This window comes from Labrus mixtus, chromosome 23, assembly GCF_963584025.1.
Source record: "Labrus mixtus chromosome 23, fLabMix1.1, whole genome shotgun sequence".
Taxonomy (NCBI): domain Eukaryota; kingdom Metazoa; phylum Chordata; class Actinopteri; order Labriformes; family Labridae; genus Labrus; species Labrus mixtus.
This window is the reverse complement of record NC_083634.1, coordinates 1,848,198-1,861,979: the sequence shown is the minus strand read 5'-3', so window position 1 is coordinate 1,861,979 and position 13,782 is coordinate 1,848,198. Positions and strand designations below refer to the sequence as shown.

The 13,782-nt window shown below is 43.4% G+C and overlaps 1 protein-coding gene across 1 annotated transcript in view; it reads left to right on the top strand.

Annotated features, from left to right (window-relative positions):
• The window catches only part of nlgn2a (neuroligin 2a), a 241,264-nt gene that overhangs the window by 212,714 nt on the left and 14,768 nt on the right, over window positions 1-13,782 (top strand). The window lies entirely within an intron of this gene.

Genomic DNA, 13,782 nt, shown 5'->3' with positions numbered 1-13,782 from the left:
CATACAGAGGCATTTGTATTAATTTCAGTCTGTTTTATAACTTGTTAGAATCTCCTCACACAAGCTTCTTTTTCAAAATCATTTGTGTCATCTGGTTCCATACATTTGGACCCTCTTTATTTGCAACCAGTTGAATCACACCCCGCTTGTCATCAGCAGCTTTTTGCATTGCCTTTACTTTTGAAATCCAGAGGTTACATCCACTTTTTCAGACCAGTCTCTGGCTGAGACACTGATTATTATCTGGGAGAAGTTCTGTTTGAGGTCACGACAATGATTCATTATACAGAAAGTCCATATTTAAGCTCCACAGACACCTCATCATTATACACTCTGTTCAGACAGTAGAGGCTCAGTTTGTTCTGTCTGTAAATTCTAAATTGTCTCGGTGTGAGTCACCTTGGTTCTTCTTCTGCAGACTGCAGATAAATCATTTCCCCGCTGTTTGAAGCAGCAAATCTAACAGATTCCACAGACTGGGTTTACCTCCCTAGACGGACAAGTCTTGTGAGTTGATCATATTGTGGCCTTCCTGTCTCTTAGAGCGATTTCATTCAGGGCATTACCTCCATGCATCCAGAACAATGAGTGATACGACAAAGACCCGGGCACAAATCATAAGGTTGACAAACAGTGTTATCTGGCTTCGCACAGGGGAGCAGTGTTTTCCATTTGTTCGTGATGGTGTGGAGAAGAAAAACATGGCCTCTAAAAGAGCCTGCAGCACAGTTGTTTGTTTGTCTTTATTGCATTCTGAAATAGCGGCTGATAGCCCAGCAGCCTTTGGCCACTACACCACTCTATGTCACGTACCATGTGTCCTCCTGTCACTGTGATGGGGCTTTTCTTATTCCAAGTATTTATGCTGTAGTTCATTCTGGTGCAATGTTACTCAGTTCATATTTGAAGTACTGTGCATGTACAGATTTAAGCCCTTTTACTTATTTGAATATTAACACGTCAATATATTTTTTATACTTCCACTCCACTGCTTTGATTGCTGTAAGAAAGAGTTTCATTCACAACATACATTTAATGTATTCAGTGTTGGCCAATCAACTTCAACACGTTAATGCATGTGATTAATCAAAAGAAATGAAGGCAAATTAGAAATGTGACTTTCCTGCTTGATAGGCAAATCAGCTCGGAGCCTCATTCATCTTGTATAGCCCCTTAAAACATTAATGTGACTGAGCAGCAGAAAAAGGGAGTCATGATGGACCGAAGTGATGGCGTAACATGTGACCGTGTTTGATCATGAAGCCTGATGTTTCTCATTGATTTGTTGGACTATCAGTAAAATCCAACTATACATATATCTCTGAATCAAGTCATTCACAGCATGTGGAGATAAATTCAAAACAGTCACTAGAGGAGATGGATAACATCCATGCTAACCTAAAGGCCGTTTAGCCACAGGCTGCTCAAAGCTTTATTTGCATTTTAAACAAATCACAGCCTTTACACAGGGAGCTCCCAGCCAGTAAACTGGTGCTGTGGGAGCCCACACACACGGGCATTGACCACAACGGCGTCCCAAATCAACATATGTGGATGTTCTAAGGAAAGATGCAGGTGCAGAAAGCATTGGTGAGTAAGCACGATGCCTGGAAGATCAGAACGACGTGATTCGTCGCTGGATTGCTTGTTTGAGACTGACCAAATGATGACCATCGTTGCTTAATACAGGTTATGAGTTATTCCACATTGTGTTACAAATACTAATACTAATACTGATACGTACTGATATGATGCGTCCGCCATCTCCAATAGAATTTGCAGGTTTGGCTGTGGGAGGTGTGAAAGACTTGTTGGCCTGGGTGTGGGCATCATGTTCATATTTGTATCATTTAAATGATGTTGATACCATGCTGGATATTTAAAATCACCAGATGGGTAGAAGTGTTTTAAAAATGGAAAGTGTTGCTGCCCTGTGACAATCTCCAAAATCAGACTTTTTCACTGTCTCAGAGAAAGATGTTATAGAATTTCATGCTTGTTTGGAGTATTTATTGAACCCCAGAAGAAACACTGAATCCTTATCCATCTCTTCAGTCCAAGAACATGATAAGGAGGTGCATAGATTCCTTTGGAGAGCGTCACCAAGTCGACAGTGGAGTGTATTCTGCAGTGTTCCCCCTTCAGCTCACCTTATCTGAGTTAGTGTGCAATGAAATCCTGATCCGCATTACTGAGCAAACACACACACACACACACACACACACACACACACACACAGTTGTGTAGGAGATGGCAGTGCACATTTTCCAGAACAATGTTTATCTAAATTGTTTACTCAATATACATGCAAGTGGAAGGTCAAATTAATCAAAGCGCATGTGTGTGTGTGTGTGTGTGTGTGTGTGTGTGTGTGTGTGTGTTTAGGGATGTTTGTGTGTGTGTTTAGGGGTGTGTGTGTGTGTGTGTGTTTAGGGGTGTTTATGTGTGTGTGTGTGTGTGTGTGTTTAGGGGTGTTTGTGTTTGTGTGTGTGTGTGTGTGTGTGTGTGTGTGTGTGTGTGTTTAGGGGTGTTTGTGTTTGTGTGTGTGTGTGTGTGTGTGTGTGTGTGTGTGTGTGTGTGTGTGTGTGTTTAGGGGTGTTTGTGTGTGTGTGTGTGTGTGTGTGTGTGTGTGTGTGTTTAGGGGTGTTTGTGTGTGTGTTTAGGGGTGTTTGTGTGTGTGTTTGTGTGTGTGTGTGTTTAGGGGTGTTTATGTGTGTGTGTTTAGGGGTGTTCGTGTGTGTGTGTTTAGGGGTGTGTGTGTTTAGGGGTGTTTGTGTGTGTGTTTAGGGGTGTGTGTGTTTAGGGTGTTTATGTGTGTGTGTTTAGGGGTGTGTGTGTTTAGGGGTGTTTGTGTGTGTGTTTAGGAGTGTGTGTGTTTAGGGTGTTTATGTGTGTGTGTTTAGGGGTGTTTGTGTGTGTGTGTTTAGGGGTGTTTGTGTGTGTGTGTTTAGGGGTGTGTGTGTTTAGGGTGTTTATGTGTGTGTGTTTAGGAGTGTTTGTGTGTGTGTTTAGGAGTGTTTGTGTGTGTGTTTAGGAGTGTGTGTGTTTAGGGGTGTTTGTGTGTGTGTGTTTAGGGGTGTTTGTGTGTGTGTGTTTAGGAGTGTTTGTGTGTGTGTTTAGGAGTGTGTGTGTTTAGGGGTGTTTGTGTGTGTGTGTTTAGGAGTGTGTGTGTGTGTGTTTAGGAGTGTGTGTGTGTGTGTTTAGGAGTGTTTGTGTGTGTGTTTAGGAGTGTTTGTGTGTGTGTTTAGGAGTGTGTGTGTTTAGGGGTGTTTGTGTGTGTGTGTTTAGGAGTGTGTGTGTGTGTGTTTAGGAGTGTTTGTGTGTGTGTTTAGGGGTGTTTGTGTGTGTGTTTAGGGGTGTGTGTGTTTAGGGGTGTTTGTGTGTGTGTTTAGGGGTGTGTGTGTTTAGGGGTGTTTGTGTGTGTGTGTTTAGGGGTGTTTGTGTGTGTGTTTGTGTGTGTGTTTAGGGGTGTGTGTGTTTAGGGGTGTTTGTGTGTGTGTTTAGGGGTGTTTGTGTGTGTGTGTTTGTGTGTGTGTTTAGGGGTGTGTGTGTTTAGGGGTGTTTGTGTGTGTGTGTGTTTGTGTGTGTGTTTAGGGGTGTGTGTGTTTGTGTGTGTGTGTTTGTGTGTGTGTGTGTTTGTGTGTGTGTTTAGGGGTGTTTGTGTGTGTGTTTAGGAGTGTTTGTGTGTGTGTTTAGGGGTGTTTGTGTTTAGGGGTGTTTGTGTGTGTGTTTAGGGGTGTTTGTGTGTGTGTTTAGGGGTGTGTGTGTTTAGGGGTGTTTGTGTGTGTGTTTAGGGGTGTGTGTGTTTAGGGGTGTTTGTGTGTGTGTGTTTAGGGGTGTTTGTGTGTGTGTGTTTAGGGGTGTTTGTGTGTGTGTTTGTGTGTGTGTGTTTAGGGGTGTTTGTGTGTGTGTGTTTAGGGGTGTTTGTGTGTGTGTTTGTGTGTGTGTTTAGGGGTGTTTGTGTGTGTGTTTGTGTGTGTGTTTAGGGGTGTGTGTGTTTAGGGGTGTTTGTGTGTGTGTTTAGGGGTGTGTGTGTTTAGGGGTGTTTGTGTGTGTGTTTAGGGGTGTGTGTGTTTAGGGGTGTTTGTGTGTGTGTTTAGGGGTGTGTGTGTTTAGGGGTGTTTGTGTGTGTGTTTAGGGGTGTGTGTGTTTAGGGGTGTTTGTGTGTGTGTTTAGGGGTGTGTGTGTTTAGGGGTGTTTGTGTGCAGGATGAGCAGTCGAGGGATATGAAAAGTTGTCCTCCACACAGATATGAGTGAGCAGGAGTCAGATTGGTTTCCTTGTCACTGCAGATAAAACTCTTTGAATTCTCTTTGTCTCACACACAAACAACGAAACACACACAGGACCGTGCCGTAAACATTTTTGATGTGAGGCGTCCTTATCTGACAATAACCATCCAATACTGGAGGCATCCAGCATATCCGACTCTGTCACCATCAGAGTGAAATGCATTTTATCATATTATTTGCATATTTTAATTACTCTGCCATGGACGGGGAAAACTTCAGACGTCTTTATGAATGTCTGTTATGCTGTGTTTAGTTTTGATGGACGGGATTTCTTTGTTGAGATGCGTGTACAGGTGTGTGCGTAGTTGCGATAATAAAACTTCTACTTAGTTAGCAGTGATCAGGTCTATATTGTTATCTCTGTTATATTATTTAGAGCGACCAAAAATTACTTCACAAAGAGAAAGCACTTTGGCAAGAGTTGCAAGGAAAAACTTTCTTTAACAGGAAGAAACCTCGAGCAGAACCTGAGTCATTGGTGGACCTCCATCTGCTGAAACCAGACAAGGAAACACACAGAGAATAATGGAAACACACTCTTTAGAAGACCTATTTAATACTTATCTTGAAAGGCTAACTTTTCCAGCGATATTTTAATTTATAACAGAACTATGTTAAAGAATGGTTAACCAAAATTGAGCTAAACTTCATCATCAAATTTCCTAAAAGAAAGTTATTAGTACATTTATGAAATAAGGGATGACTAATAGTTAAATAAAATGATTCCATTTTCCAAACAGTGCCAGCTGAAGACCACCCATGCTCAGCTACATTGCACCATGCTGGCTGTATTCGGTGCCATGCAAACTTGGTGCTGCACGAGGAGGAGTTGCTGTATGTAGGCCAACCCAGCATGGGCTCTGTTTGAAGTATTGCAGCATTTTGCCAGTGCATAGTAGAATAGCACAGGTCTACTTTTAGCTCCAGAGCTGCACAGACACAACAGCCGTTCATCCCATTTACAGAGAAGTTGACGGCACACACACACACACACACACACACACACACACACACACACACACACACACACACACACACACACACACACACACACCTACATGTACACATAAATACACAAATAAAGGACCCATGTGCAGAATCAGACTCCAAGACACACATAAACCCACATTCACCCCCCCCCCCCCCCACACACACACACACACACACACACACACACACACACACAGACCCACAATGAGTGTTTATCCATTTATTTTTGCTGTTTGTTTGTTTTGCTCAGTAAATCCCAACCATGGCACAGCTGCTGCTGCTGCTCCTGGAATGGGCATGGATTGGCAGTTTGGGATTCATTAGCTCCCTCTGTCCCCCCTTCTGTCCCCCCCCCCCCCCCCCCCCCTTCTTTTTTTCCATCCATCCCTCCGTCCTTTCTCAGGAATAAATTGTATGCAGTGGACCAAAATACAAGCCTAGTAAAACTAACCTTGGCCCCATTGGGACTATCTTTTCTTTTCTTAAGTTTCAGAAACAATTTGAACTCGGGTCATCTTTGCTTCAGGCTTTTTGCTTCTTTGTCTTTACCCACATATTAGTTTAAAAAAATAATATTTTTTTTATGCCTTTAACTGGGTAGGTGTCTGAAGAGACGATTCACAGAACGTTAAATAATAAATGGACTTGAGCTTATATATCACTTTTCTAGTCTTCTGACTACTCAAAGCACTTTTACACTGCAGGTCACACCTACACATCTACACACTGATGGTAGAGGCTGCTGTGTAGTGAGACCATCAGAAGTAACTAATCCATTCATACACATTCATACACCACCACTGAAGCAGCGAGAGCAATACGGGGCTAAGTGTCTTGCACAAGGTTACATCAGACATGTTGCTGCAGGAGCTGGGGATCGAACCCTTGACCTTCTGGTTGAGAGACGACTGACTCTACCAACTGAGCCACAGCCGCTAAAGAAAGCCTCAGCAAATGTTCACATATTTAATGATACATTTGACTGTACCTTCAGGACAAAAGATGCATCTTTTTGTCCACAACAAGCACCAAAATCAACACATTCCAAACCGTTAAATAAGCATCCATCAATTGAAGAGTGTGATAACTGGGGGCGCTGATGGCCTATAGCGGTTAGATCGCGCCCCATCTAAGGAGGCTATCGTTGTCCAAGCGGGCGGCGAGGGTTCAAATTCCGACCTGCGGCTCATTTCCACACATGTCATTCCCCCCTCGCTCTCCCTTTTGTCCAACACTATCCACTGTCCTATCAAATAAAGTCTTTTATATAGGTCAGCATCTCTCACCTGCGACACCATGAAATGTAACACAATCATACACAAAAAATGACGACTTGCCTCATATTCAAGGAACATCACAGGGAGTCATCTGAGCTGGTGCCGAACACAGCAACGACTAAAAAAACAATTACTGTGGCTTTGTACAAGTGCTCCCCAAAGACCCACACACATTATGCCATACATCATGTCCGATCTGGCCCATGGCACCCCTATTTCACCCACCATTACCCTCTGACTGGGAAGAAGCCCCCAGGGCCAGCAGCACCCAGGGGAGTCAAATGATGGATCAACAAGGTGGAAGGAGGGAGGTAGGAGGTGGAGGGAAGGGATGCAGGAAAAAAAAGGTGACAGGAAAGGTAACCCTATTCACACACACACACACACATATAAAAAGACTCATGATGGGAGTGTGTGATCAGGCCAGTGAGCCATTGTTCCTTGGGGCTGTAAAAGTGTTCACAGGGCAACAAAACCTGATCGATAGACACACAGCGGCACTAAAGTCTCTGGTTAAAGAAGGGAGAGTGAAATAGACACCAGTCCTTCACTTTATCCATGGACACACACACACACACACACACACACACACACACACACACACACACACCAGACAATGTATCATCTCACTTCCTCTTGACATGTTTGTCCCTTTTGTGACTCATTCTGTCTCTGTCAGCCGCTCTCATCCTTCTTTCTTTCTGACACACTCCCTTTGTGAACATGTAAGTAGTGTGTGTGTGTGTGTGTGTGTGTGTGTGTGTGTTTCTCTGCATCCCTGTGACACATTTGGACTGTCCTGTGACAAAAAAAAGAGCAATCACACACACACACACATACACACACACACACACACACACACACACACACACACACACACATGCATGCATTTGGAGATTTGAGAGTCAGAGAAAACCTTATGTGCACACCGGAGTACTCTGCTGGGAGCTGGCCTGATTTCTCTTTCACTGGCGTTCCACACACACACACACACACAAACACACACATACGTACACACACACACACACACACACACACACACTAACACACACACACACACACACACACACACACACACACACACACACACACTAACACACACACACACACACACACACACACACACACACACACACACACACACACACACACACACACACTAACACACACACACACACACACACACACACACACACACTAACATACACACACACACTAACACACACACACACACACACACACTAACACACACACACTAACACACACACACACACACACACACACACACACAATCACACACAATCACACACATACACATACATACACACCACACACTCTTTCACATTTTTCTTTCTTACTTTTGTGGTACCTCTGTGGTGTTGTGCCACCCAAACACTGACCATACAGTATGACAACACACAGGACATCATGCTAGCAAACACACACACACACACACACACACACACACACACACACAAATGTGGACGAGTACAGTGAAGGGTAAACTAGCCAATGACTTGGCTTAAGAGAGAGCACCAGAACACATCCAAATGCACAAACACACACAAACACGCTCTCACATAGTGGGAAAAAAACAGAGGCTTGGAGCCTTAGTTCAAGATAAAACGCTAAAACATCGAGAGATTCAGCTACTGGCTGGGAAGGAAATAAAAGTAATATTACATTGCATTCATGAAAAAAAACGTTGAAAGAGTGATAAAGTAGTGCATATTTAAATTGTATTTGACACACAGGTATTTTACAGAATGTTTTGTTTCCAAAGGTTTCAGTTTGGGTTGATTTGTTGCCTTATGCGTGCAGCAAGCTTCTTTGACAATATCTCAAACAAAGATGACAACTCTCCGTCGTAGACTTCATAAAAGATGGAAACAGGTCTCAATGTGCATCATCCAGAAGAGGTGTCATGAAGCCCAGCACCATATAGAAATGCTATCTTAACCTAAGCTTTGATCAGTTTAGAAACAGGCAAAGAGGTTGAGTCGACGCAGACTTTAAGTCTTTTGCAAACAACTACAACGCCCCCACCTGTCAGTCAAATCAACCATGCCTCTAATAATGTATGAATAACTCTTTGGCTTTACAAAATACTGCTGTTAAAATGTGATTTTTACATCGCTCAGTTGGTAGAGTCGGACGTCTCTCAACTGGAAGGTCGATGGTTCGATCCCCAGCTCCTGCAGCAACATGTCTGACATGTCCATGGGCAAGACACTTAACCCCAAGTTGCTTCCTCTGCTTTGTCAGCTTCATTCAGCTGTTCACAAAGTTTTTTCTGCACAAGGTTAGGTGTTAACATTTGACATATCACACAACACACACACACACACACACACACACACACTAACACACACACACACACACACACACACACACACACACACACACACACACACACACACACACACTAACACACACACACACACACACACACACACACACACACACTAACACACACACACACACACACACACACACACACACACTAACATACACACACACACTAACACACACACACACACACACACTAACACACACACACTAACACACACACACACACACACACACACATACACACTAACAAACACACACACACACACACACACTAACACACACACACACTAACACACACACACACACTAACACACACACACACACACACACATACACACTAACACACACACACACACACACTAACAAACACACACACTAACACACACACACACACACACACACACACACACACACTAACAAACACACACACTAACACACACACTAACACACACACACACACATACACACTAACACACACACACACACACACACACACACACACACACTAACAAACACACTAACACACACACACACACACACACACTAACACACACTAACAAACACACACACACACTAACAAACACACACACACACACACACTAACAAACACACACACACACACACACACACACTAACTAACTAACACACACACTAACACACACACACACACACCCACACACACACACAGAAGTGTCCTCCTCAATATGAGGCTGTAAAATTAGAGTACTGTCACAGATAACTTGGTTGTCACAGCAGGGCGATAGTAATAACAACTTTAAGGAGAGAGAAAGAGGAAGAAGAGCGACTCACCCAAGGCCAATCTCTGTGTCTAAGCCAGAGTGTTTGTGGGGGGGAAGAGCCTCTTTCTAAGCTCGTTGGGAGAAAGAATGTATCTCATTTTTCTTTTTCTCTCTCCTAAATCCCTCTTTTCCGTCCTGTGCATCATTCGGTGTGACCCTTTACAAATGACAAAGAGTTGAGGGGGGAAGCGGCTGGATGATAGCGCAGTCCATCATTGGGCGATGGTGGCATAAGCAGTGAGGTATATGGCGCTCTACATTTAAAACCATACTCTTAAATGAAAACCTTTGAAACTTGCAGCCTATCTAAAAGGCTTTCATCACCTTGGATGGAACTGGTGACAATCTGAGGTGTGTGTGTGTGTGTGTGTGTGTGTGTGTGTGTGTGTGTGAAGCTGAAAATGCGTGTACATACATTATTCACACGCTTCAAGCCGCCCACATCTGTTCATTTCTCTGGACGACGCACACACTCCTCTGTTAGACAATAATTACTATGCTGCCAAGAACACACACACACACACACACACACATACATACACACACACACACACACACATACACACACACACACACACACACACATTCTCCCAAAGAGCTCTGGCACCTATATCAACCTCTAACAATGAATCCACATGGGATGTTGTGCGTTAGAAGCACTGTTTGTCATCCAGCAGCCCTACCGCTCGCACACAAATCATAATCACATGTTTGGCTGCACCGAAAGTCTCAGATCCATGCCCCTGTGCGCACACACACAAATCATAATGACACGTATGGCTGCGTACACAGAACACACCCTCACAAGGTTCCATGAGCGTAATGTCACAGCTCTCTGATGGCACATAAAAGGCTCATTGCCGCTCCATTCACAGGATACACACACAAAAGAGTTGTGTGTGTGTGTGTGTGAGCATGTTTGAACTGGTCTCATTTCTTCTACATGGGTTTACATGCGCATCAGTGAAAAAAGGATGAGTGTATGATGTTTTTTTTTGCATCATTTCTCTATTTTTATTTGCTCACATGTTGTGTTCCTCTGTTTCTGTCTGTGTGTGTGTGTGTGTGTGTGTGTGTGTGTGTGTGTGTGTGTGTGTGTGTGTGTGTGTGTGTGTGTGTGTGTGGAAGAGAGAGAGTGATGTAGCGAGAAGGAGGGAGTCTTTTCTGTGGTGTCAGCCTTTGATCAGTGTCCCTGTGTGTGTGTGTGTGTGTGTGTGTGTGTGTGTGTGTGTGTGTGTGTGTGTGTGTGTGTGTGTGTCTGTGTGAGCCAGCCCCTGGTGTCTTGGAAGCAGGATGAAACACTGTGCCTCTATCCGGGACTCACAGAACACCCACTATCCTTCTCTCCTACTTCTTCTCTCTCTCTCTCTCTCTCTGTCTCTCTCTCTCACTCTCTCTCTCTCTCTGTCTCTGTCTCTCACTCTCTCTCTCTCTCTGTCTCTGTCTCTCCCTCTCCCTCTCTCTCTCTCTGTCTCTCTCTCTCCCTCTCCCTCTCTCTCCCTCTGTCTCTCTCTCTCCTCTCTCTCTCTCTCGCTCTCTCTCTTCTCTCTCTCTGTCTCACTCTCTCTCTCTCTCTGTCTCTCTCTCTCTCTCTCTCTCCCTCTCTCTCTCTCTCTCTCTCTCCCTCTCTCTCTTCCTTACCACATCCATTTTAAAGTCTATTCATGCAGAGCTGCTCTTTCATCTTGCATTGCGGTGTTTTAACCAGCTTCACTGTTTTTTTTCTAGCCTTTTATCAGATTATAGAGGAAGAGGAGGACGGGTGAAGTGGCCCGCTGTTGTGCATCGGCTCACAGTTAGACGGCCGGAGCATGGAGGTGCAGAGGAGACGCTGTACAATGATATTGTTCTTGTTCAGTTCTGTTTCACTCTTTATATTTAAGAGTTGTAACTAACTGATGTGAACTTGCTTAAATGAAACCTGCTTTCTTATTCTGTGCAGAAAGCAACGCTGACATAGAAGGACTGATGTGTGTGGCTTTAATTAGCTTTATTAATGACCTCATAAGCATAATTGGCTATGTTTAATATATCACAGTGATTACAGTAGGGCATTAGGCAGCTTATTCGCCTCTTGTTTGTGCATGGCTTAATTAATGTATCCAGCCATGCAGCTTATTTAGGTTTGGTAGAGGTGTTTAAGAAACAGCATAAAAGCCTGTAAGTGCACAATGTGTTTACTGATATGTGCTTTTGTTTTTATGGAGCTAATGCAATGATGAATATTGATTGATTCCAACCTTAAGAGGTATAAATACTTAACTATATTTTAAGAAAGGTATCATTTTAACTCCCCTACATTTGAAAGACAAATATCCTACTTTTGACTCCACTCCATTTTTTATGAATGTTCAAGGTACTCACTACCTTTGCTCTGAAGTCGACTGATACATTGCGAACCCAAAGACAATAAAGTGTGTGCGTGTAGTTCTGCATGTGGTTTGTATATGTTTTCATATGTTGTCTGTTCTCACACATACACACACACACACACACACACACACACACACACACACACAATAAATAAGTCTGTCCTGTCCTTTTTCATTAGTAATACATACAGAGGGACAAAAAGATGAGACAACAAAATAACACACTACTGGGTCTCACTGCTACCACCCAAACCCCCCACCCCCTTAGCCAATCCAAATCATCCCACTCCCCACAAACTCCTCAAGCAATACCAGTAACTCAAATGGCCACTGTTTTTTTATTTATGTATTCATTTAATGGTTTTATTTCTAAAGTTATATCACAATTTTCCAGTGGTGCTCCTGTTTCTGTGTATTCCTTCTCATATGTTGGATTCTGAAAGCCAATTTGTGTGTCCTTTTTTTTTTTTACACCTCAAACACAAATACCTACACATAGACTCACAGCTTGTCTGTAGTCACCCAGAACCAGACACTCCTATCACCAGAATGTAAAAGCAGCCTTGCTTGATAACTTTCTCGACAGTAATTACATCTGCCTCTCATCATGTCCTGATGTCACCCCACAGAGACAGTCACATCTCCCTCAGCAGCTCCCTACCTAAACCTATTTTACAGTTTAATTAGCTCCGAACAAAGGAAGAGATGTATAGCCAATTGTTAAGTGTCGGACTGTAATTTGGCTCTAATTGGAATTCTTGATAAAAGATCTTGAACACTAATTTGGAGCTGTTAGCAGACAACATGCTGTTGGCTTGTGTTACAACAGACAGCAGCATCTAGCTGTATACAAGTGTTTAACCTCTACTGTATCAGGCTTAATGGATGACCTTTGCAGTGCACCTGCCTTTAATAAAGCTCTAATTAGGAGTCCCATTAGGTTCTGAGAGGCTTCCAGTTAATGGGCACTTAAATGGAAAAGATGTAGGTCTTTGGTGGAACAATCGAAGATACTGAGCAGAAATCGTTGGAGCCAAAATGTCAGTCTACAACCGAGAGGATGGAAATGTATTATGATGCTCTGATGAATGGATGACTGTCTAATCGAGAGGCTTTCTGGAATTTGTTTGGTTGATTGAATGATGTCAAATGTGTTGCAAGATCAATCAATCATTATTTGTATATTGCCAATTCATTATCTGGAGACGCTTTTCAAAGGAGCATATGGGATAATATGCAGGAAGGATTTCTGCTTTGTATTCCTCACGTTCCTGTTGTCCACATTTCCTTGCTGCTGAGGTGGAGGTGGGAGCAGGAAGTGCATGAATGAGGACGGCGGTGGTTGTGTGGACGACTCAGTCAGATGGTGGAGGCTGGGCTGTCAGGTGGTAGTAGTGCCAGATCACCTCGCTGAAGGTTGGGGGAGCTCTGTTTATGTGAGCGCCTGGTTTCTGCTGCCAGGACAAGGTCTCCTAATGAAGATATTGAATGCTCTAAAAATGTTGAATGCACTGGGTGTGCAGAGTCATGCAAGGCAATGACATTTAAAAAACGAAATTCAAATGTAAAGCAAAGTGTCTTCCAGTCCTAAAAAAAAGTAACAATGTTGTTTTGAGACGCTGCTTGTCAACAGGCTAGGCAGGCAACGGCTTGGGGCCCCAGAAAAATGTGCAAATTTTGCACAAACAGTATGAAACCT